This window comes from Lissotriton helveticus, chromosome 1_2 (genome assembly GCF_964261635.1).
Source record: "Lissotriton helveticus chromosome 1_2, aLisHel1.1, whole genome shotgun sequence".
Classification (NCBI taxonomy): domain Eukaryota; kingdom Metazoa; phylum Chordata; class Amphibia; order Caudata; family Salamandridae; genus Lissotriton; species Lissotriton helveticus.
Window position 1 is genome coordinate 265,913,747 of NC_136058.1, and position 26,681 is coordinate 265,940,427.

Here is a 26,681-nt window from a genome sequence, read left to right on the forward strand (position 1 = left end):
GACGGGAGTCAACTGGTGGATGTACGTAGATTTATTAGTTATAGACCGCTCTATCCTCTTGATCTTATGTGTGAAGAAGTTAGAGTACTCCTCGGATCGCTCAGGTGAGGAGTCTGTGACAGTCGCATTTGAGGGCTTTGTTTGATGATGCTGAAGAGTTTGGTTGCACCCTTTGTTGCCTTCTCTGCTTGAGATCTAAGGAAGCAGTATTTTACTTTGAAGAAAGGTTTGTTGTGTCTGTTTCTTTTGAATTTCATGATTTTGTTGAGCTCGCCTACACTGACTACCCTGAACTCATTCCAGGTGGCACTGTTTTCCGTTTTGATGTTGATGGACGGGAGTAAACTGGTGGATGTACATATATTTATTAGTTATAGACCGCTCTATCCTCTTAATCTTATGTGTGAAGAAGTTAGAGTACTCCTCGGATTGCTCAGGTGAGGAGTCTGTGACAGTCGCATTTGAGGGCTTTGTTTGATGATGCTGAAGAGTTTGGTTGCACCCTTTGTTGCCTTCTCTGCTTGAGATCTAAGGAAGCAGTATTTTACTTTGAAGAAAGGTTTGTTGTGTCTGTTTCTTTTGAATTTCATGAGAGTTAGGTGGAGGGCCATAAATTTGAGTCTCCATTTTCTTTACATCATTCTGAGCTGTCTCCTAAACTATAGGCAGGAGGGTCTATTTCTTTGCCTGCTGAGTTTCAGTGGTGCCAGCTCGTGGAATATATTGAACATGGTAGTGTTGTAGAAGGTGGTTAAGTCATCCACTGTGTGCAGATGGCTCGTGGTTTGTAGGGGCTAACTGACTTTCAATGAGAGATCATTGGTACTGATTTGTTTGGTGTCTCTGACCCGGCATCTAGGTCTGTTCATTTGTCCTTTGGTTGTAATATTTTTCATAGTTCAGAGTCAATCGGATGACGCAGTGGTCCAACCAGTCTCCTGGTATAATTAATGGATGTATGACATTACAACGCATGCTTTTACCACGTATGCCTTAACAACGCGGTTTTTACAACGCATGCCTTTACAACGCATAGTGCTTTGGGGCGCTGGATAGTGAATAGTTTAATTTACTATTCCAACTCCAGTCCCCGTGGATAGTAGGGAAGGTGTTGGATAGTAAATTAAACCTATTCCCTATCCTAGAGCGCCCCCCAGCGCAATGCGTTGTAATGGTTTGCGTTGTAAAAGTTGCGTCGTAAAGGCACTGCGTGGTAAAAGTTGCGTTGTAAAGGATGTTTCCCATATTTAATACCATGCGAATGGAATCTTTTTGCCTTAATGATTTCAAGTGTAGAGCCTTTTGTGTGAGTTGGACTAGCATAGAATTGTGTCAGTTCATTGTTGCTCAAGAAATCGTTGAGATGTTCTGTCTGATGGTTGCAGGGGTCACTGCAGGGGAGATTAAAATCTCCTCATTCCCACCAATATCTTGTTGGTGGGTATGAGGGATTGGAGAGAGATGATATCCATTATCTCCTCAGTGAAAAGTTGGTTGTTACCTCACAGTGATTAATATGTAGAACATAATATGTGCAGGGCCTTCATCAAGAGGCCACTGCAGCTTGCACTACTCATTGCCCATATATGTGCCGCTAGTGACAGAATCTATATCTGAAGACAACAAGGGCACCCAATAAAGAATCAATTCTTTTTCAAACAACAGTGGTCCCTTACAAGAGAAAAAATTCAATTCAATAAATATAGCCACAATCGTTTCTATATTCGGTGTGACATGTCCAGCCGGACAGAGGTCCAATCTTTACTTTTGAAAGGTATGGGAGAGGAATTCTCCACAGTTCAACAAAGTGGGGTACAAGCCTGTACCCTACTCAAACATACACAGAAAATACAATGGACAACGTGAAACAAAGAAGGGCTTTTTAGGCAAAAGCGGGCAGTTCTTCAACTTTCAGAATTCAAATAAAAGAACAGAAATTTCATCATGCACTTTTACATGTTGAATGACACATGGTACATAAATGTATAAAGTGCGTAATTAGAGTCGACGGCGTTTCGATCCCACTATCTAATCATGGGGATCATCATCAGGACATTTGTATAATGCCTAATTAAATCAAGCCTCATCTGCCTAAGGAGAAAGAGGGGAAAAGGAAACAAAAGTTAGGGGGATGGGGGTAGAAAGGATTACCGAATAGTTTCAACAAAATAGCCTAGAGCATTAATACCAACCGATTATGAGTGGTACGCCACCAAGCAGTCATGTGGTGGTCCATACAGGGGAGTGTCAAGTGCGGTGAGGAGATAGGCTGTCTAACGTAAGATACGGGCGAACCAGGACATGTCCTGGTTCGCCCGTATCTTACGCCCGCTTTTGCCTAAAAAGCCCTTCTTTGTTTCACGTTGTCCAGTGTATTTTCTGTGTATGTTTGAGTACGGAAAGACCGTCCGCCGCTTTTCCGCCACGGTCACCTTGCGACCGGGGCGGAAAAGGTTTAATATGGTGGCAGTGTCTATCAGACACCGCCAGCCATATTTGCATGGGCCAAAACAGATGCCTTTCCGTAGCGGCAATGCCGCCACGGAAAGGCAGGCGGCCCCCTGTGGGCCCTCATGGTGAAGGCCAGGTGTGGGGTGCATATGGGGGGTACCTGTGGTACCCCCCTGCATTTGCATACGCAATGCGGCAGGCACCGCGCGGTGCCTGCCGCTTTGTGTATGCAAATGCATACATGCATTTTCAGCATTGTGGCAGGCGGTGCTGAGAGCACCGCCCGCCACAATGTTAAAAATGCAGATGCACCCGACACTGTGGCGGGCGCATCCTAATACCCCCCACGGGACCCCCGCCCTTATGGCGGGCGGTCCCATTACCCGATAGGATGGCGGGCGGACTAAGTCCGCCCATCATCCTAATGACCTCCTTAGCCTGCCAACCCTTTTTTTGGATTAATTGTCAAATTTTGGACTGATACAATTGTTGTAATTCAGAGGGAGCTCCTTTTCTATTTGTGGTAATTGTTGTAAAGATTAGTGGCTTGGGCGGTGGACCACGGGGAGTTGAGCGCCAACACCGAATTAAATAATAATAGTTGAAAATTGTGTATTGTGCGCACCTGTTCTATGCCCTCATCGCCAGTTGTGCATTGTGTAAATATTTTACAAGTGGTATAGACCATATCCGCTGACACAGTAAGTCTCAGTCACAGGTAGCCTATACCTAGTCTGGGGATGGGCGGGGGAGAGTGTGTCCCTTAATATTATTGTAAGAGAGGTGCTTGGGGAAGAGACCCATATATATACTTGTCGTAGGGGCGGTGCGGTATTGGGGTCTGCACTACCCTTATCTGTAGCCAAGGCCACTGGAATTATCCGGTAGAAGAGGACCAAATTCTGAGGTAGATTTGACTAAATTAGGCGACAAGAGAACGCAAATTATGTGGAATAAGGAAGCACATTTTCATATATTACTGCATTCTTTTTGTAATCTGTGCATATGTTAACACTGTCTGGACAAAGTTTCACCTCATTAGTTCCACTTTAACAACCAAATACAGCAATAAGCGAGGTAAAGATTGCAGTAATGACGTCATCGATGACCACATCATGGCTGTGCGAGCTTTTTCTCTCCCTTTCTAGATTAAGACCCTTCTATCCTGCAAGTTTCCTGTAAATTTGATTTTCTTAAGGACCCTCTCCGTTTTCTTCCCCCAAGGTGAGAGCACCAGGCAGGGTGGAGGGGTGGTGAGGTGAAAGCCACCCTGTCTCCCCCCCTCCAGGCTCCCTCGTCGCCTCCTCGCAGCGCCTGTGTGTTTCCATGGGCAGAGAAGCTGCCCTGTCTCCCTACACGCTGCTGGGGCCCCGCTGCCTGCCAACCAGAGGACGCTCTCCACTCCGTCTGCTTCCAGAAGTCTCCTGCCCTGGCACCACGACAACCAATCAGGAGGCAGCGATCCGCTGCCCAATCCCAGGCCTTCCCAGTGATATCATTGAAGAAGAGGAACTTTAACTCTGTTTCTGCCAGGCTGGCCGTAGCAGTACTGCTGCAGAAGTAAAGAGAAAGGGATAACATCATCCTTGCATATGAAATGTGTATATATATATATATATATATATTTAATAAATCATAATTTGTCATGACAGTAGCAACCTTGAGTAAAAAGACTATTATATGCATATGCACAAAAAAAGCTGCCACTTGACACAGTGGCAAACACTTTGCCAACTGGTATCATTTTGTGTGTATATAAAGCTGCCTATAGATATATATATTAAAGCTCTGCACAGAGTGTTGGGGGTGATCAGAAAGGCTATCAGTGTGTCCAGTGCATAAGCTCCCCTGGCTAGGAGCAGAGAACATGCACCATTGAGCGAGATCCTTTTTTATTTTCCCCTGCCCTCCCACCCCCCGCATTTCCCTGCCTGCCTTCTTCAGACAAGGTAAGGATTTCTTTTTCTCCGCAATCATGAGATATGTGCCGCCTTTGGGGTACAAGAGGCTGTGCCAATCTTTGTAAGACAGTAAGACCCTAGCTGGCATGACAGAGGACGAAGCCATGACTTCCTACCAATCTGAAAACTTTTGTGTGTTTGTTAAAGTTTAATATTATGCAGCATGTTTATTGTTAAATAGCTGTAAATGTCTATTTTTAAAATATGTATCTATAATATAAGTGTGTGTGTGTGTGTGTGTGAGCATATATATATGTATGGGTGTGTATATATAGATAGATATATGTATATATATACATACATATATTTATATGTGTGTGTGTGTGTATGTAGAATGTGAAGTAATTTGAAGATATTTGTGTCACATATGGAGCAATGAATTACACAGCAAATTAGCAGTATTGCTCGATGAATCGTCACAAGCTTGTGCTGACCAATGAATATATTATTTACATCGACAACTCTTCCTTGTTTTTTGTGCATTCTTGTATGTATACAGGCATGTGTATGTATGTGTGTCTATGTGTCATACGTGTGTGTTGCTGCTTTAGCTTCTTTGCTGGGTAGCAGCTGCAGCATCCGAAACCCACATTTCACAGGGGTGATGAATTAACCAGGATTTTTTTTCCATAACTCACTGAAATCTCGATGATTCCTATGTATTATGAATTTCATCCAATGGGAGTCCTAGTTAGTGTCGTATTTCCCTCTCAGCAGCTAATTAGTGTGTAAGGATGACAATGCATTTAGATTTAGAAAGCATCCAATTGTTGCCCAGCCCCTTGTTTCATCAGCCTCCTCTCCATGACTGATCAACATACCGTGAACATTCGAACTGCAATTAGGCCCCAAATGCCCATTGAAAATTGCAGAGTGCAGCTGCAAAGGTCTCCACCTTTAGAGAAAATTGTACTTCCGAACACAACAAATGTTGTTTTCACTTTCAGCCCATATGCCACCCACTCAAACTATTTGAAACTTTTCTGTTCTTTTTAAGCTAGACGACCAAACAATATAGTCCAATATTTAACTTACTGTTTTAAATAAAAGAATTACTATGTGAAAAAAGTGCTTGCTAACTGTACCCATGTGAGCACATGATATAAAAATGAATAACATGTATCATACTAGGGTTCTATGAAGCAATTTCCGGTGATATTGGTTTTGAAATGTGGGGGAGGGAGTATTGAGGTGACGCAATATCATGATGTCAAGGACCAAAATATAGACAGCTAAGTATTTATATATTTTATATACCTAACTTCTACATTTACATACTCTGCCAATATATAGACATTCAAGGTTCGTAGATGTGGAGTTAAGAACTATAAATCTATACCTTCCTCTGTGCACTTACCTTCTCGATTGTTTGGTACTCAATATACTGGTCATTAAATTGGGTGACCTCAATATTCCCTTTCGATATTCCCTCCTCAATGCCCCCTCCTCAATATTCCATACTACAATCTATTTACAAGCACCTGACCTCAAGATGTATTAGACCACGGCACCCCAGATGTCAGATTAGTACCATCACACACAGATGCACTAATAAGTATTTTAATTTTACATGAGAACATTGGTGCAGTTATGGGAAAATGTTTATTGAAAACTGCAAGCTAAAAGGGCTTTATTTGTTGGCTTGGTGTAGTAGTTACAATGGAAAACATTTAATGTATGTTACTCGCTAAGTGTGGGGGGGGTCAGAGAACATGTTTGGTTCCTAAAATAATTATTCTGTACACATTACAAGTTTTACAGATATTATCTTCATGGTCTAACATTGCGGCACTGATTATAGTGAAATAAGTATATTTTGTTTTCTTTTTGAGAATGATGGGAAAGAATTATCCTACGCCGTGTGTTTTGATGTGTCATTATCTAAACGCATTGTAAAACTCGTAGAATATGAAATCAGACGAGAAGCTCAGTTTCTAAGTCTACTATTCCATGAAATACATAATTCATAGGAAAAATGTGACGTCTAAAAATTAAGTCAAATCATTCAAGAGTATTACACAATCTTTGTGAGCTGTGGGCTTTAAATCTACTGACTTTGTGGAATAAAAGTCACCAACTATGTAATATATTAGAGAGAAGCAGTAGATTCTCTCTAGTTAAGGGCAGGTCCCATTTACCACTGAAAAAACAGGCATTTACTGTTTAGCTAACAATGTTTGCATCATTTAAGAAGTCAGCATGAACCTTCCAAAAATAGAAACTTAATTCATTCTCGTTCAGTTACGTAAATTCTTCTTCAATTTGGACAATAGGTTAAAATGTAATGGAGGACCCCAGAACAGAGATGAGTGCATTACATTTCCCAGTCATTTCTTCTTTAGAACTGGCTATCGAAAAAAATAGCTGAGCAGATTAAGTAGGTACAACGAGGCACATTTCTTCTCCATGCACTTATAATATTAGTTTACCCAGCGTAAATAAAAAATAACATATATGAATGTATTCCTGGCACATAACCACCACAGTGGGCGTTAGGGCTCATCCCCGAAGGTGCAGAATACATCTACCGGTAATTTAAAAAAATGAGCCCCTAATTTTTTTTGGGCGACTTCAAATCCAAATGTGCAAGCTTCTTACTTTCGAGAACTTGAAAGCACAGTCTGAGGATTTCCTGCTAATATAATTTCATACTTACATTTTACAGACAGCACAGATGTGGCTTGCAAACCTATATCATTACAGAACTCTTAAATTCACTGAAAAAGGAAAGATTGTGGTGAGACATAAACTTATCTATCTATCTATCTATCTATCTATCTATCTATCTATCTATGTATCTATCTATCTATGTATCTATCTATCTATGTATCTATCTATCTATCTATCTATCTGCATAACATTGAGGAACGTAATAGAGTGAGTGTGTGTGTGTTTGTGTGTGTATATATATATATATATATATATATATATATATATATATATATATATATATGTATATATATATATGATGGAGAGAAGAAGGCACAGGGAGTGTTTACTCCCAAAATATCGAGATTTTAATGTCAACTTGGCAAATAATGTGGTAAGAATATCAACTAGTAGAATATCGTGGGTAAGGGTATGAAAGTAATTATAGATTTTCTATACTTAACTCCATATCCACGTACCTTGACAATATATGTATATATATATATATATATATATATATATATATATATATATATATATATATATATATATATATATATATATATATATATATATATATATAAGTATATAGTCAAGGTATGTAGGTGTGCATTAAGATCAGTACATCTATACAAACATTTAAATACTTAGCTATCTGCAAGGCACGTAGACATGGAGTTAAGAACAGTAAACCTATACATACCTTGAATTACTTACTTATCTTCAAGGTTTGTAGACGTGCCGTTACGAACAGGCAATTTACAACTATATATACACATACTTCCACAATATTCTGCTACTCACTGTTTTTACCACAAGACTTGGCAGACTAATATTTCTATCCTCGGTACTCTGGCACACAACCCCAGAGAGACATGGAGGTGCATTGAAACACTGAGTAATACTGCGCAATAAGGGAGGAAGTGGGGAGAGGCTGACATTTGGGGACACAGAGGGCACAGACACACAGATACGAAGCACCACGGTACGGAGGCACTGCACCACAGAGTCCAATGTGCCACAGACACCACACGCAACTGGAAGTGCACAGGTCTACAACACCGCACCAGTATCCTAACTGTGCACCCCAAAAACCCGCAGCTCTTCAACACCACACCCGCGGCTTAATTGTGCACCCCAGAAGCCAACCACTGTACGACACTACACCCGTGGCATAAGTGTGTATCACAACAGCCCACCGCTCCACGACACCACAAAAGTGGCACAAGTATGCACCTTCGAAGCCCATCGCTCTAGGACACCAGACTAGTGACATAAGTGTGCACCCCAGAAGCCCTCTCTGCTCTACGACACCACACCAGTGGCATAATTGTGCACCACAGAAACCCATGGCTCCATGACACCACACCAGTGGCATAAGTTGCACCCCAGAAACCCACCCCTCTAAGACACCAGACCAGTGGCATAAGCGTGCACCCCAAAAGCCCACCACTCTACGACACCAGACCAGTGGCATAAGTGTGCACCCAAGAAGCCCTCTAAGCTCTACGACACCATACAGGTGACATAAGTGTTTACCACAGAAGTCCACAGCTCTACAACACCACACCAGAAGCCCACTGTTCTACGACACCACACCAGTGGCATAAGTTGCACCCCAAAAGCCCTCTACGCACTACGACACACACCAGTGGCACAAGTGTGCAGCTCAAAAGCCCACAGCTCTACGCCACCACACAAGTGGTATAAGTTGCAACCCAGAAGCCCAACCCTCCATGACAGCGGACCAGTGGCACCCCAGAAGCCTACCACTCTATGACACCACACCAGTGGCACAAGTGTGCATCACAGAAACCCATCGCTCTAGGACACCACACTAGTGGCATAAGTGTGCACCTCAGAAGCCCTCTGCGCTCTATGACACTACACCGGTGATATATAAGTGGGCACCTCAAACGCCCACAGCTCTACAACACCACACCAGTGGCATAATTGCACACGGCAGAAATCCATGGCTCCACAACATCACACCAGTGACATAAGTGTGCACCTCAAAAGTCCAAGGCTCTACGACACCAGACCAGTGGCATAAGTTGCACCCCAGAAGCCCACCCCTCTACGACGCCAGACCAGTGGCATAAGTGTGCACCCCAGAATCCCACTACTGTACGACACCACACAAGCGGCATAAATGTGCAACCTAGAAGCCCACCGCTCTAGGACACCACACCAGTGGTATAAGTTGAAACCCAGAAGTCCACCCTTCTACGACACCAGACCAGTGGCATAAGTGTGCACCCCAGAAACCCACCGCTCTATGACACCAGACCAGTGGCATAAGTGTGCACCTCAGAAGCCCAGAGCTCTAGGACACCACACCAGAGGCATAAGTGTGCTATTTATCTGATCCACTTACATATTTTCTAAAGCGCAGATAAACATTTTATATCACATTGCAGATAATACAGGAAAAATATATTCATATTTCATACAACAAGGGGTGTGATTAGCGCCGATACTGATGCTCTTTGAACGCGGACCCTGTACTCTTTATGTGCTGCGACGTCAGATAGATAAATGGTCGACTGTGCGCTACCTGACTGCCAACTGGTGACTGATAACAACAGGATCATTGACAACGTGATATAATAACCGGGGTCTTCGAGCCAGGCAGAGGATCTGAGTGGGTGGGTCGGGGGCTGGCTCGGCTCCGAATTCCTGATTCCTGTCTTTAAATCGTATCTCTGCATTAGATTGCGCCATTTGATCCTGGGCAGCTGCTCGCCTGCCCTTGAGGCGTCTTTATCAAGTGAGCGCGGTGTGCTCTTAGAATCGGGTTTAGGTTGGCACCAGTCGGTGCCTTAGAAGATAAACCAAAGGTGTGAAAAGACGGGTGTCTGAGGGGTGTGAAACACATCAAAGGAAGACAAGGCGGGTCTGTCGTGCTCCCGAGATGTTTCCTACGTTCCTCCTCCGTCTTATCACAATTAAGACACAATGTCATTTTCAAAGCGCATCTTGGCCCGTTTTATTTCACACACCCTGCCCCTGTGCATTCTTCTTCCTCTTGTCGCCACCCCCTCTCCCCCCCCCCCAATGCATTCTTTCCCGGACACTCTAGGTGCCATCACCCCTCTCCCTGCCCCTCTGTCTTCCTGAGGCCCTGTCGGTGTCAGCACCCCTCTCCCTGCCCCCCACTGTCTTCCTGGGGCTCTGTTGGTGTCAGCACCCACTCCCCCTGCCCCCTCTGTCCTCCTGGGGCACTGTCATTGTCAGTACCCCTCTCCCTGCCCCTCTGTCTTCCTGGGGCACTGTCTGTGTCACCACCCCGCTCCCTGTACCCTCCTTTCCCCAGGACACTGTCGGTGCCAGCACCATTCTCCCCCTCTCCCTGTCTCCCTGTCCTCCTCAGACACTGTCGGTGTCAGCACCTCCAACACCCTACCCCCATGTACTGTTAGCACCCTTCTCCCTGTCCCTCTGCCCTTCTGAGGTTCTGTTGGTGTCAGCACCCACTCTCCATGCCCCCTCTGTCTGCCTGGGGTCCTGTCGGTGTCAGCACGCCTCTCCCTGCCCCTCTGTCTTCACGGGTGCACTGTCGGTGTCAGCACGCCTCTCCCTGTCCCCCTGTCCTCCCTGGGGCCCTGTCAGTGTAAGCACCGCTCGCCCAGCCTACCCTCCAATTCTTCGCTTGTAATACTGTGGTGGTGTCAGTACCATTGCCGCTGCTCTCTCCTTTCCTCCGAGGCGCTGTATGTTGCTGCCTCTCTCTCGCTCCTCCACTCTCCTTCCCTCCGCCTCTCTCCTCCTCTCACCTTCCTTTTGAGGCGCTGCACCAGACTACATCTCCCTCTCTCTATCACCGCCTTTCTCTCCTCTTCATTCCACTTTACTCCCTCCACCTTTTCCCCTCTTCTTAATTTCGAGGCGCTGTCTGTGCCAGCACCTCTCTTCCTCTCTCCTTCCTTCCACCCCCTCTCTCTCCTGCTCTCTCCTTTCTTCTGAGGCGCTGCATGTGTCAGCAGGTCTCTTTCTTGCCCCCTTCCTTTCAAGGCGCTTTATACGCAGCATGTCGCTCACTCACTCTCCTTTCGAGGCGCTGTCTGTGCCAGCACCTCTCTTTCTCTCTCCTTCCTTCCACCCGTCTCTCGCCTTCCTTCTAGGGCGCTACATGTGTCAGCAGGCCTCCTTTTTGTCCCCCTTCCTTTCGAGGCGCTTTATGCGCAACATGTTGCTCACTCCCTCTCCTTTCAAGGCGCTGTATGTGACTGCACCTCTGCCCCTAACTGGTGCAAAGAGCGCGGTCTCGGCGTGTCATCAAATGTGCGGCATACACCAATGTCAGCAGGACACGCGTTTTGTACTTTGTATTCCTGCACATGAGACGTATTATGTCTGCTGTGTTAGTGCCCACAATTTTGTTACTGCGCGATATGAGGATTTTATGCAGATCTTTGCATTGTGATTGGATAACCAGCTGGCTTCGTGGGCATAGCTCTCTTGTGCCCTCTCGACCTTCAGTGCTGCCCTTCTGCCAGCTGTTCATCGTTTACAAACCCAAGACCTGGTATAGCGCCTGGTGCGGTACATTTTTGCCGTGGCACTGACCCCATTTCCCGCTACCCGTTTTCACTATCCGTTTAGGCAACCTCTCTGCCTGGAGGGGACGACTCGGCTGCTTATCCTTGCGAGGTCAATAACGCGTTTACAATTATTCTTCGGTAATAATGTCTGTGGTCAGTGATCTGACACATAGCATGGTTCCGCTCTATAATATAGATCCGCGAATAATGTATGGAAGTAGGCCAGGCCTGCTTATCCTACATTGCGGGCATTTTAGAGAAATGTCGTACACCGAGCACCGCATCGCAGACTGGCTGTGGCCGAATATATGATTTTTCAACTAATACAAGTTCCACGCATGGCATTACCACGCGAATTTTACATCGCAAGTGGCTTTACCACGCTGGAATTGACAACGAAGGATTGTACCACGGTAGGAACGTCTTACCTGCACGTCTTTCTCCTGCAGCCCCTTACTTCCATCTACCATGGAAACAAGCGTCAAAACACGTCTTCTAAAATAAATAAAGGACTGTTTTTTTTTACGTACACTGCACGTCTTTGAGGGAGGGTCATTCCTTTTTCTTCATCAATACCACAGAGCGTTTTTTTTTTTATCTAACTCGCTCGCTCGCTTGTTATTTTTTGGGGGGGAGACCCCCCCAGCCCCCCCAGCCCACGTCTTCTAAAATAAATAAAGGACTGTTTTTTTTTACGTACACTGCACGTCTTTGAGGGAGGGTCATTCCTTTTTCTTCATCAATACCACAGAGCGTTTTTTTTTTTATCTAACTCGCTCGCTCGCTTGTTATTTTTTGGGGGGGAGACCCCCCCAGCCCCCCCAGCCCCCTCCCAACCCTCCCCCAGCCCCCCCATCACGACTGGACGGAATACCACGTCTCCCCCCAAGCCACGCTGAACGTTTTTTCGTGGTCAAGACGGTCGTTGAAGGCTCCCTCGTTGAAGAGACGTTTGCGGGGTAAGTGGATCGTTTAAAACGTCTATCGTGGAAAAGACATCGTTGTAAATGATGTTTCCCGCTGTGGCCACGGGGCCTCGCACCAGGGCCGTTAATTCAATAGTAGCCCTCGACAAACAGCGTCAGAGCGCAGCGCGTTGAGCAACAGAGGAATTGGAAATTGTTCAGGCTGAGAGAAGTGCCGGTCGCCTGTCACCCAGGAAAACCAGAGCCATGGTACACAGATGAGTTTTTTTTCAGGAGTCCGGTCCTATATTCCTACAATATTTAATAAAAGAAAGATTGAAACAACAGGGCATTATTTCTCGATAAGTTACTGCATTTTTCAAAAATCGGTTTTGCATCTGTAGCTCCTTGAGTATGGTGTTCTTTGGGACGCTGCCCAGGGGCGGCTCTAGGCTAGGCTCATGGCGGCCCTGGGCAGGGAGAGTAGTTAGGAGGCCCCAGAAGAGGGATTCCGGGCGGGGCGGAGCGGAGTGTGGAGGCCAGTGAAGAAGGGGGGGGGTCAGGGTGTTTGGAAGTGGAACAGAGCTGGAGGCCGCCAAATCCCTGCCACGCAAATATGTATCCATCCTCAGAGGATTATTATATTAAGGATATATATTGGCGTGGTGGCCCCTGGGGTTTGGTGGCCCTGTGCAGGTGCACAGCTTGCACATGCCTAAGGCCGCCCCTGCGCTGCCCTGAGAGGGCCATAGCATCCGTCAGTGACACGTCACCAGCAATGGACGGCCTGCTGAATCAGGGGTTGCCGACAGTGCAGGATTAGCACATATGCAAAGTAGGCAGGGCCTATGGGCCCCAATCCTTTTAGGGGCCCTGTGACAACCGATCAAAATAATATTGATTTGCTTTTGAAAGGAAATTACAATCAAGCTTTCCTAAATATTGTGTCTAAAAGAGAGAAAAAAATGAATCAACTCAGAGAAATGAAAATTTCACATTAAAGACTCTATAGAGAAGATATTGTATTAATGTAATCTACCCATTAACAACAACTTAAAGTACATAAAATAGAGACATCAGATTCACATAACAGTTTGCCTCTTAAAAGCTCACCTTTTGAAAGCGGTCAGCTTGTAAAATAAAAAAAACAGCGCATTGGGTATTAGGAGATAATTTGCAGGGGGGCATTTTGACTGCCTAAGGACCGACACAGAGTTTAATGCTGCAAAGTTGTGTTTCCACCTCATGCCTCTTTCTTCCACCACCAACAACTCCTGTCTCTTTCTTTCAACCTTCCAGGGTATTTTTCACCCCTGAGTTTCCCTGTGTGGTAGTTGATCTACCTATCAGGTCGTCCTCCATTTCTGTCTTCCTCTCTTCATCCTGGGTGTAAAATAAGTACTGGTTGCCACAGATGACTGTAGGGCGCTCCGCCCAGGGCACAAGTCCTATAAAAAAAAGTGGGGGGACTAACAATATGCAAATGGCGTCATGAAAAGCAGAGCACACACGTTTCCTACGTCCAGTTCAAGTTTTTACTCTGTATTCTGGAAAATGTATCCTGCTTATTCCATTAGAAAATGAGAAAATATTACTGCATTTAGGACAATACTGCTTACACCAACGGTTTCCTTTTTCATCCCCGCCCCCCTGGGGCCCAAGTTCTTGGCAGGGGGGACGGCGTCCACCCTGTGAAAAGAGTGGGGGACGCCGTCCACCCGCGTGGACCCCTGACTCGAGCCCTGGCTCCGCCTCAAATTATACACTGGACCAGGAGGGGTGGGCGATACAACTGGAAGAAACCCTTGGGCCCAAGGACACAGGGTTCCTTCAGGCTGGGGCGGCCGAGGCATAGAGTCAGGGCCTGCCTGCTTCCAGCTTCTGGGAGTTGGAGGTCAGGAAGGACAAGATGCTGTATGCTGTCTGGCTGGGGAGGCTGTGGGACCCAGGGCCTGGGGCTGTTCACTGGTTGTGAGAGTCAGTGAGGTTTAGGGGCTGGAGCTGCAGTAGCGGTCGGCAGTAGGTGTTTCTGTAGGGCGGTGATGTGGGCAGGGGGAGGGGCAGGGTGGGGGTAGTAATGTATGGATTACGGAGTTTTACAGGTAAGTAAACATTTAAATAAACAAAATGAATTTCGTTGCGCGCACTGCATCACATTTGGTGATGCAGTACGCACAACGATATTCGTTTTATTAATTTTTATGTTTACTTACCTGTTAAAGTCCGTAATCCATACATTACTACCCCCCACTCTGCACCTCCCCCTCCCCACGTCACCGCCCGGCCGGTTCTCCAAATACCAGCCGCGGCTGGCGATTAGGTATTGTTGGGTTGCAGGGATACTGTCTCAAAGAAGGAGGGCCTGAGATCCAGGAGGCGAGGTGCCCGTAATTCGCAGAAACTATAGGCTGCATTTAGAGTACAGCACACCCCATGAATTAGGATTGAAGTGGAAACGCAATCAAGGCTGGCAACCTGAGCAGAACCTACACCATCTTTAAAAGCCCAGACTCCACCTTCTCTTGTAGGCCACAGGAAGCCAACATTTTGAGAAGGGGTTCATGCCCGACGACACCCTCACAGCGGCAGAACACCTGCACTTCCAGATACACACCGACCCCAAGACCACCCTCAGAGGCACCCTCATCTACAGAACCCCGGGACCACGCACACAATTCAGCGAAGACATCGCCGATTTCATCAGCCCGCACGCCCTCCCCTCCGCTGACTACATCCTCCTCGGGGACCTCAACTTCCACCTGGAGAACAACAATGACCGCAACACCACCACCCTGATGGACAACCTCGCCAACCTCGGACTCAAGCAACTGGTGACCACCCACACCCACTACGCCGGCCACACGCTTGATCCCGTCTTCTCCTCCAGCAAGGACGTCTCCTTCAGCCACGCTACCGGACCCCCCTGGACGGATCACAGCTGCGTCCACTTCAGCTTCAGAAGGACCACGATCCACCACCGCCCACAACAGGTCCCCCGCAGAAGCTGGAACATGATCACAGCCGACCAGCTCGCCACATCCCTGAACCAGAACCCTCCAGCCAGCTCAACGAACCCTGACCAAGCCGCCAACAACCTCACGAGGTGGATCAGCAACTGCGCAGACGACCTCGCCCCACTGAAGACCCCCTCCGCCGGACCCGGCACCAAGAAAGCGTCCTGGTTTACAGACGAACTCAAGAGCTCCAAGAAGAACTGCCGAGCCCTCGAGAAAGCCTGGCACAGAGACCCTACAACAGACAACATGACTACCCTCAAGCTCGCCACTCGAAAACACCACCAGCTGATCCGCACCACCAAGAAAATCGCATTCAAGGAACAACTAGACATCAAAGCCCACAACTGCAAGGAACTCTTCAACATCGTCAAAGAGCTCTCGAACCCCAGCGCTGAGGACAACGACATCACCCCCTCGCAAGACCTCTGCAACGCACTCGCCTCGTTCTTCCACAGCAAGATCGCAGACAAACACAACAGTTTCAGCACACAACCAACACACCCCACGACCGCACCGACACCCCCCACCACCACCATCCGAGCTTGGACCCTGGTCAACACCGAAGACACCATTCGCACGATGAACTCCATCCACTCCGGATCACCAACCGACCCCTGCCCCCACCACGTCTTCAACAAGGCCGACGCCATCATCGCACCCCACCTGCGGGACATCATCAACGCCTCCTTCTACACCGCCACCTTCCCCGAGACCTGGAAGCACGCCGAACTCAGCGCCCTACTGAAGAAACCATCAGCGGACCCCACCGAACTCAAAAACTACCGGCCCATCTCGCTCCTTCCTTTTCCTGCCAAAGTCATCGAGAAGACCGTCAACAGACAGCTGGCCGCCTTCTTCGAGACGAATGGATCCCTCGACCACTCACAGTCTGGCTTCCGGGCCAACCACAGCACCGAGACCGCCCTCATCGCAGCCACCGACGACATCAGATCCCTGCTTGACAATGGAGAAACAGCGGCCCTCATCCTCCTGGACCTCTCCGCGGCGTTCGACGCGGTCTGCCACCGCACCATAGTACAACGCCTCAGCAACATCGGAATCCAAGAGAAGGCACTGGAGTGGATCATCTCCTTCCTCGCCGGAAGAACCCAGAGAGTCCGCCTCCCTCCGTTCAGATCCGAGGCCACCGAAGTCATCTGCGGCATACCCCAAGGGTCATCCCTCAGCCCCACGCTGTTCAACATCTACATGAGCCCCCTTGCGGCCATCGCACGCCAACACAACCTCAACATCATCTCCTACGCCGACGACACCCAGCTGATCCTCTCCCTCACCAACGACCCCGCCACCGCCAGAACTAACCTACACGAAGGGATGAAAGACGTAGCCGAGTGGATGATGAACAGCCGCCTGAAACTGAACTCAGATAAGATGGAAGTCCTCATCCTGGGACCCTTACCCTCCGCCTGGGACGACTCCTGGTGGCCCCCTGCCCTGGGCAGCGCACCCAAGCCCACAGACCACGCACGCAATCTGGGCTTCATCCTGGACTCCTCCCTCTCCATGACCAGACAAGTCAACGCCGTCTCCTTCATGCTTCAACATCCTCCGCATGCTACGTAAAATCTTCCGGTGGATCCCCACCAAAACCAGGAAGACGGTCACCCAGGCCCTCGTCACCCGCCGACTGGACTACGGCAACACCCTCTACGCCGGAACGACAGCTAGACTTCAGAAGAGACTCCAGCACATCCAGAACGCCTCAGCACGCCTCATCCTGGACATCCCCCGACACAGCCACATCTCCGAACACCTGAGAAACCTGCACTGGCTCTCCGTCAGCAAGAGAATCATGTTCAGACTCCTCACCCACGCACACAAAGCGCTCCACAACCAAGGCCCAAGATACCTCAACGACCGTCTGACCTTCTACACACCCACCCGCCAGCTACGATCGACTAGCCACGCCCTCGCCGCCGTTCCCCGCATCCAAAGGGTCACAACGGGAGGAAGATCCTTCTCCTACCTGGCTGCCAAGACGTGGAACTCCCTCCCCATCCACCTCCGCCTGACCCAAGACCACCTCTCCTTCAGGAAGCAACTCAAGACCTGGCTGTTCGAGCAGTAGCGGACCCCCTTCCCCCAGCGCCTTGAGACCCTACGGGTGAGTAGCGCGCTATACAAATGCTTGATTGATTGATTGATTGATTGCCCCAAGCCCCTCTCAAGTTCCCAAAGACAGACAAGCACCGGTCAGGCAAGCCGGAGTCGGGCCCTAGCCAGGCTGGTACCCTGCACATGTGGCAGTGCGAGACGGAGCACTTGGCAGGTTTTGCCATAGCACTGCAAGAACTAATCGCCCTGCCTCGTGCTACATCTGGTCTTAACTCTCCATGCGAGTTAAATACATTTCTTATATCCCAGAAACCCCGGCTCTTCTAGCTTCAATGAAGAGGTATCATGTCGACCTTCTAGCCTTCTAGAATTTTCTCCCAGACATGTTCCACTTTCTTATTTCATATATTTCACACATCCTGCAATTTCACCGGCCTTCACAATGGTCCTAGACTTCAATATGCGAGTTGACTCCTCTCTCTCTTGACATTCAAGGATAGTTGGTGACCGGACTGGGTTAACCACCTTTTTTTTTATCTCTCCCCCTCCAATGCACTGTTTATTTATTTTTCAAGTTGTATTTTTGTATCTCTTGTTTGCTTCCTTACTGCCTGCCTACTATGTAATGCAATTTCCTTCTGTTTTTTACAGTGTGTATGTAAAGCACTCTGATACCTACGGGTCAAGCTAGCGCTATATAAAACTTTTAAAATAAAAATAAATCAAATTAAATGATCCATGGGATGTGGGGCTGCTATTAACCTTTACGCTTTTTAACCACATTTGACACTAAGCTAATGTTACCCAAATTAAGTTTGCAAGAACTTAGACTGACAAAATGAGCGACTGGCTGTTGGGAGTGCCTAATAATGTCAATATGGGTCAGTCCGGTCAAAACAGAAGCAATGACTGAGCATCTTCCACTTTCGGCCGACGATCCCCTGCATCTTTTGCCCATGGCTAAGGCACTCTTGCTCACTTCAATGGCAAACAGCCTCCGACCAGGTCCCCTCGATTCTCAGCCTCGGCCTGCAATTGGGACTTCTTGCCACCAGCCCTTCCTGCCTTTAAGCGCTCATCTGGTCTCTCCTGCACGTTTGCACCTGCACTTTGACAACTAAAAATACTTTCAATAGCCGCAGGGGCAAATCAGGTTTTATCACAGATATTTATGGTTTTATTTTTTCTTTAGCATTGCTATTGTACCGGATATCTTTCCCCTGAGAAATTATTTTATTCTAATACATGCACAACACAGCATTTCTAAAGTCTTTAATGTTTTATTGTCGGTGGTATTATTGCAATGGTTTTAAGTAACTGTGCAAATAATCAAATAAAATAAATAAATAAACCATTCTTTATTATTGGTACTGAAGGACATTTCAGGGGGGAAAAAGAGAAAGAAGTTATAAAGGAGAATTTCTATGCCTCCATTGCTTCGGCTAGGTCAGCGGCATAGCACAGATTTGGTCAATTTCATTTTGTACAATCTAGTCCAACTCTTCTCTGTTGAGGAATTTACCAAGGGGGTATACATTCACCTGATGGAACCAAGAACAAAATCCCAAAATGAAGCAAACTTTTGTATTTAGGAAAAATTGGACAAAGTGCTCTGCAAAATTATTTTTTCCTAAAAATCAACAAAAGGTTTGCTGCCCTTATATTATCTTCGACCCAGGTGAGAGGAAAAGGCAAAGTTAATATATGATAATATATGTGTGTGTGTGTGTGTGCGTGTGTGTGTGTGTGTTTGTGTGTGTAGCTTTGCCTTTTACTATTGTTTTTGCAATTCGCAAACTTGTAGTCAATAGGTCTGATTTTTTGTGTGTGTGTGGTTTCTACCTGCATACTGTTTTTTTGTTGGAACAGGCATGAAACCCATAGGTGCATCCATTAAGCTATACATTTTTTAAAAGTACACAAAATTATAAATTCAGCAAAGTCATTTTAGTCTATGATTTTTGTTTTTTTTCCCCCTTAAAAAAACTAATCATTGTAAACAAAAAGTAATGAAAATAGGTACAAATAGAAATAAGTGACAATGATTTTATCTATCATTTTTTGTTCCGAGTTTGGTGGTTGTCCAAAAGCACACAATACTCAGAGCCAACAACTGAGCTGTGCCTTGCAATGGTTTTTCATTTTGTACCGACCATGCAGCAATTCACATGGTTACATAATGAATGAAAAATAAGAGTGAATAAAACCACGCGTTTTTGTAATGTGCCGAAGATACTGTGTAGTTATTTTAATAACTCTGAATTTGGGGGTAACAATGTGTTATTCAGAGGACATTTTGTTTTGTAAAATGTGGTCTTTCTTGCTGATGCAACTGCAGTACAATATACATGGTTTGCTGCCGCAGAGAAATAGCGTGACAGGGCATTAGAGCAGAGCTCAACATATTGGAAGCTCTCATGGTTCTTTCATTGCTACTTATACCTTTTATTATAGCGCTGATATAGTCTAAGCAGACTTCAGAGCGCTTTACATCTGCATGGATACGAGGAATGAAAAAAAAGATGGATAGAAATGCAGCCAAGACCCACAAAAGGAGAAAGAGAGAGGATGACAGTGAAATGAGTGGGTGAGAGTGACTATTCTAGAGTGCCGAGAGACAGAGTTGGCTGTCTGGAGCCAGGGAGGAAGGGACAACCGACCCAGAGGGTGAGAGACGGCGGGGCACAGCCACGCGTGCAGGGGTGACGAGCGGTTTCAGCAGGAGCCCTCCTTTCAGCCAGTTTTGAACCTTCGTATGGCTCGTCCAGCATTTTATTTGGAGAATTGTGCTGTGAAGTGAATCTTTGTTCCTATTATTAAATTTCTCGTGAACTGTTCCGCGTCAGCGAGCCGAATCCTGCACTTGCACATAGCGCTAGTGTTAAAACATGCAGAGGCTGTTTGTAGCGCCTAGCGCTCGACCTGCCCACAGGAGGGAGAGTGCCAGTGAGTCAGGGGGAGCTGGGCTGTCAAGCTGTAGGTACTGTGTGAGATGGGAGAATATATTTACCACTCCCCATATTTTTAAGTGAAACTTATTAAACAGTGGCAGACGTCTCTCTTGCACAGCGCCTACGTCTCATTAAAGCGCTGTAACCGAGGAGCAAACTCTGTCTGTTCTCTATGAGCTCTTTGTGTTTTTTTTTAATCATTTAATTACGCTCACTGTGGGGTTGAGCTCTCCTTAAATCCATCTATGAAGCCAGGTGAGACCGCAGAATAAGGGAAGGCCGGAGATGCTATTTTATGTTAATGTTACTGCTGATTCCACTGACTTAAAAAATAACTCTTTTATTCGAGGCTCAATAAAACGTATTTAAATAAACAGCAAACAAATAAGGGGCTTATTTACAAGTCCCTTGCGTTGCCGGTACCTCACTTTTTCCCATATTAAAAGTGACTTCCGGCATCACATTTCAACCAGAAGAGAAACACCTTTAAAACTTATGACTACTCATATGTATATATATATATATGCATATATAGTGTCAGTTTTACATGAGGCGTGATAAGCGTATTATTAAACTCCATATACTAACACTAGGAGAATAACATTATAGAATAACTGAACACAAAGCACTAACCTTTGGTGTTAAATGGAACAGAGACAGATGTAACCCTACCATCGCTGAGCTGTATAATATGCAGATATACAATCCTGAACTCGAATCCTGGCTTCCCCACATGACAACACTGTGTGATCTATGGGTACCTACAAAAATGTTCCCGGGGCCACAGAGTTTGGTCTTTGGTGTGACAATTGGGCCGCACTGATGCCAGCAGGAGAGGGGGTGGGGGAAAAGTGGGTTATGGGGAAGCGAAGCATGTATATCTAGTAGCTGAACTCAACTGACAGTGTGAAACCAGAAAACCTGGGATGAATCCCGGCTTTTCCACTTGAGCAAATTGTGTGACCCTGGGCAATTGTTTTATTTCAATCTACCTTCCTTTTCTTCATTATCAGACCATCTCCTGTGCTTGGATGTCATCACTAATGGCATTGTTGTCAGAGTAGGGGGGTGGAAAGCATGAACTTTTCTAAATTCGGGTTTGAAAATCATCACTTTAAAAACATTCTTCTGAATGCACTGCTATAATTGGCTTTACTAAGGTGAAATGGTTCTACAGGTCAATGAAATCCACTTTTTTGAATTTTGAAAAGGCTATTGTATTTTTACGTGTTTGATGTCTTTAAAATGAAGGTGTTCCTACAGTTAAGGGCCTTGTTACTTCCTTTTGTTTAACTGCAATGAACCTTTAAATAAGTGTTTGCTGTATGTTTAACATGTTTTTAATGTTAGCGCTGAGTCCAGTAAACAGCTTCCCAGTGCTGCTGCTGCTCAGGGGGCCATATGTAAAGGTCAGAAGGGCATGCGGCCCCCAGACCACACTTTGAGTACCACTGCTGAGTGGTGTGATCCTTGGCCCATACCATTACTTCACCGTGTATCATTTTCCTTAACCATCCAGTTTGAGAGCACATTCAAGTAATTCATTAAATGGTGCGTACTTTACAAAATCATCTCTTACAAATGGTTAATATAAAATAATCTTGTTTCTTATTTAGTAGTAATATATAGGTTATATAAACAGAGAACAAGACAATGTGACACATTTTGGGTAACTTATGGAAATGTAATCTGCCCATGGGATATTCAAGAATGTATCATTTCAAAAAATACTTTGCATAAATGTAGCTCAATTCAAATATATCATCTTATGTACTTGAGACATTGAGAAATGTTGAATATATATATATATTTCATTTTAAGGTCTTTATCTATATTTATATATTTCATTTTAAGGCCTTTATCATATAGTTTATGGCGTGTTTCCTGGTTTCTGTCTTTTGCTGGACCCTAGTTGACTCCCCCACTCACTTGACCATCAAGAATAGGTGGTTACTGGACTGTGCCAACCACCTACTTTTTTTTTGTCTCCCTCCCCGCATGGTTTGCCTAATTATTAAGATGTTGCTTAATCTTTCTTGCTTCCTTAGATCATGCTATGTAATGCAATCTTTACCTCCTGTGTATATGTAAAGCGTTTTGATACCCACGGGTTAAGCTAGCGATATATAAAACTTTAAAAAAATTGTCTTGTAGGCAAACCAGATCCTGACGCTGCTCTCCCCATTGGCATTCATGTCCCCCCAAGTAAAGTAGTGCCTCCTTGCTGTTTTCATGGGAGCATTCCGGCCTCTCCAGGGGCTCCCCCCCCCTCCCTTTCCCTGTAACCGCAGACGTCACCTCCGGTCTCTTCTGTTTTCACCATGATTGGGACATGTAGTGGTTTTTATTTATTTGTATTTTATTTTAAAAGTTTTATATAGCGGTAGCTTGACCCGTGGGTATCAGAGCGCTTCACATACACACAGGAGAAAAAAATTACATTGCATAGCAAAACCTAAGGAAGCAAAAAAAGATACATGCAAAACATAATAATTAGGCATACAGTAAAGGGGAGGGAGAAAAACGCATGCAATTGACACAGTCATGTAACCACCTATGGTCAAGTGAGAGGGGAGTCAACTAGGTTATTGAAGTCTAGGTTAGTTGACATTGGTCGGTAAAGCATTTGTTGAGAAGATGGAGTTTCAGGTCCCTTTTGAAGCAGGAGAAGGAGGGGTTGCATCTGTGGTCTCTAGGGAGTGTGTTCCACATCCTGGGTACGTTGCCAGAAAAGTGGTGGTTCTCTGGTTGTTGAGTTGCTGTTTTTTTGAAAGATGCTGGGACCTTTTACGTCATGCCCACGATGGGTGCAATGCCACATCTCATTCGAAGTCGCACAAAGCCCTTCTTCCGCCTGAATTAATTTCAACCCCAAGGGGCCCTGACAACCGATTCCAATGTGACCTTTTTTCACGTCGTTGTTCGCTAAACACAGGTTGGTGGGTTCAGCCCCTGATGCTCTTTCAACACCCGGAAAAGGTGCGGCCCAGTTACTGATACTGCGGGCGCTACCAATGGATGGTGGTGGGGGGTGTGGGTTATAAGTTAAGTGTGAGTTCCACGCATTGCGCTAGACTTGGAGCGCTAGGTGACGACATGCTTCCTCCCAGGCAACGTTTCTGCTCTAAAAACTCATTTGGACTGAGTGCACATTCAATTCCTGGCCTCTCTATCACAGCCACAAAAAAGGGTTCCGAGCAGTGCAAGCTGTGCTGGGGTTGTCTGTTTTCTTCCAACCTACCCCCGGAACCGAGCGAGACCATCACCTCATCCTACACGGGGGGCCGAGGAGGTCGCCATGTGGTGATCAAAGTTCAAGTAGTGGGAAAACGAATTTTTTTTAAGTTCAAGAAAATTTATTTGATAATGACAAGAGAAAAACAAGGTGTCAATACAAAGTACAATGGAAGTATAAAAAGTTGAGAACTATGGCAAATAAAACAAGCATAAGATTGTAAATAGTATCAAAAGGTAAATCTGGACATTGGAATGAAAAAAGGAAAGAGCATTGGAAACATTAATCATAAAAAGCATGAAAATACCTGAAAGGAATATAAAGACGATACATTGAAGAAAAGAAAAATGGAATGGAGTGAGCGTTTAAGGAGGTTTAAGGACTTCTTGTTGTGAAGGCAATTGACGAAATAAACGATTAGCACAAGTGTCCAAATAAAGCGTGACAGGGAGCCATACGTCCATACGCTTTGCAGCCATGTGAGCCGGAAAAACAAAGGCAGTGTCAAGTCTATGATTATGGCAAACATTAAACCACCACGCCTTAAAGGAGATATTGGAGAAGTCCTTCCAATTTACCGTTATCTGCTGGAATGCAGCAGCCAGTAGCAAATCAATAATCTGAGGTTTTAGTTCAACATTATCCCAGCAGGGGGAAAGGCTACCTAAGAAAATGTTGATATGAGAAAGAGGGATACATGTGTGAAAAATCATATTAATTTGAGCCCAAACTTGTAACCAAAAATCATGAACATAGGTACATAAGAATAACATGTGAAACAAAGTTGCTTGTGGGGATGAGCAAGACCAGCATGTATGAGAAGTGTTTGGAAAGCGTTTATGAAGGTCAAAGGGTGTATAAAGAAGTCTATTATAAATAAAGAACAAGGACTGTGTCAAGGTTGCCGCTCTCGAGGATTTACGGATCTTGATCCAAATTTTGTCCCATAGTGAAATTGGCCAGGACGTGGAAAGGTCATGCTCCCAACATTCCTCCACTTTGGATTTAGGTCTAATAAAGTCAGTAATGTGAAGGTATTTGTAAATGGCGGAAGCCTTTGGGGTGTTGCGTAGAAAGGAATTAAGCAAGGAGATGGGAGTGGGAGAAACAGGAGAGGAACATAACTGAGAGAGCCGATTATAAGTTGGCAATGCAGCCTCTCTAAGTAAGTGATAGTTACGAGTAAAGGAGGTAGGTAAGTCATAAAGGGAACGAAGAGTGGTGAAAGGTAAGAAAGAGGATTGAGAAAAAAGTTGGGAAACCCATAACAGCCCCTTGTGATGCCATGTTTTCCAAAAGAAGGGTTTATTACGGATAAGGAGGGCGGTGTTATGCCAAATGGTGGAGGAAAGGAAATCCGCAATGGTCGTGGGAAGGAAAACAAATTTTTAACCTGTCTTTTTTTGCTATTTTGCTGATATTTCACATTTGCTTTAAGAACTCAGATGTCAAGTTTAAAATCCCATCCGCACGACCAAATGTTGTTTGGACGTGCGTATGAGAGAGCGTGGTTGGATGGATGGATGGATGGATGGATGATATTGGATTGGTGGATGGATGGATACATGGATGATATTGGATGGGTGGATGGATTGATGGATAGACGGATGATATTGGAAGAATAATGGATGGACGGATGGGTGGAAGGATGAAATTGGATGGGTGGGTGGATGGATAGCTGGATGGATGATGGATGGGTGATATTAGATGGATGGATAGATTGATGATTTTGGATGGATGATGGATGGATGATATTGGATGGATATTGATGGACAGATGGGTGAATGGATGAAATTGGATGGATGGGTGAGTGGGTGGATGGCTGGATGAATGATATTGGATGGATGGATAGATTGATGCTATTGATGGATGATGGATGGATGATTTTGGATGGATGGATTGGTGATATTGGATGGATTATGGATGGAGGTATGGATAGATGGGGGTATTGGGGGGGTGGATGAATGCACATATGGAAAAGGGTAGGTTGCTGAATGAATGAATTGATTATTTGAGTGGGTGGTTAATGAGGGAATTTGGACTGCTGGGTGGATGGATATTGAGTTTTATGAATTAATGGGTGGGTTTTGGAAGATTTTGAATGGGTGTATCAGACTGTAAGATGGATAGATGAATTGATAGATGAATGAAAACATGGACGGATGGATGGATTAGTGAATGGATGGATGAATTGGTGGGCCGATGGATGGATTGACAGACTAAACGAATGCCCTACCATGGTGGGCATCTGGATAGATAGATGATATGGAAGGGTGGCCGGATATTAAATAGATGGATTGGTGGCTGGGCTCTGGATCATTGTTGGGTGGTTTGATAAATAATATTGGAAGGAATGGCTAGAGGAAATGATGGACGTGCACGATGGGTGGATGGCTGGATCGATAAATGCATAGGTATTGAGTGGTTGGATGGACGAGCTGGTCGAAGGAGGGATGATGGATGAATGGATAGATGATATTGGATGGCTGGATCGATGAAAGATTGGATGCTGGATGGACATGCGGATGGATGAATGGGTAAATGGTTGATTAGATGGATGGAGGCATGACTGGACAGATGTGTGAACAGATGGATGAATGGATGGATGGATGCATGTACAGACGGGCATGTCGAAGGAAAGATGATTGATGGATTGATCAATGAATTAATGGCTATTAGGTGGGCTGGCCGAAAGATGGAAGGATGTTTATATAAGATGACTGATGGATGGATGGATGGTTATTGGATGGATGAATGGATTGATGGACTGGAGGTCCTTAAATGTTCACCCAAGTAACAACCATCCATCTCCCGCTCTACGTCGTAGTCCACTATGGCGCGGATAGAAGCCCCCTAGCCATGTGCTGTGTGCACTATTAGGAGTTTTTACTA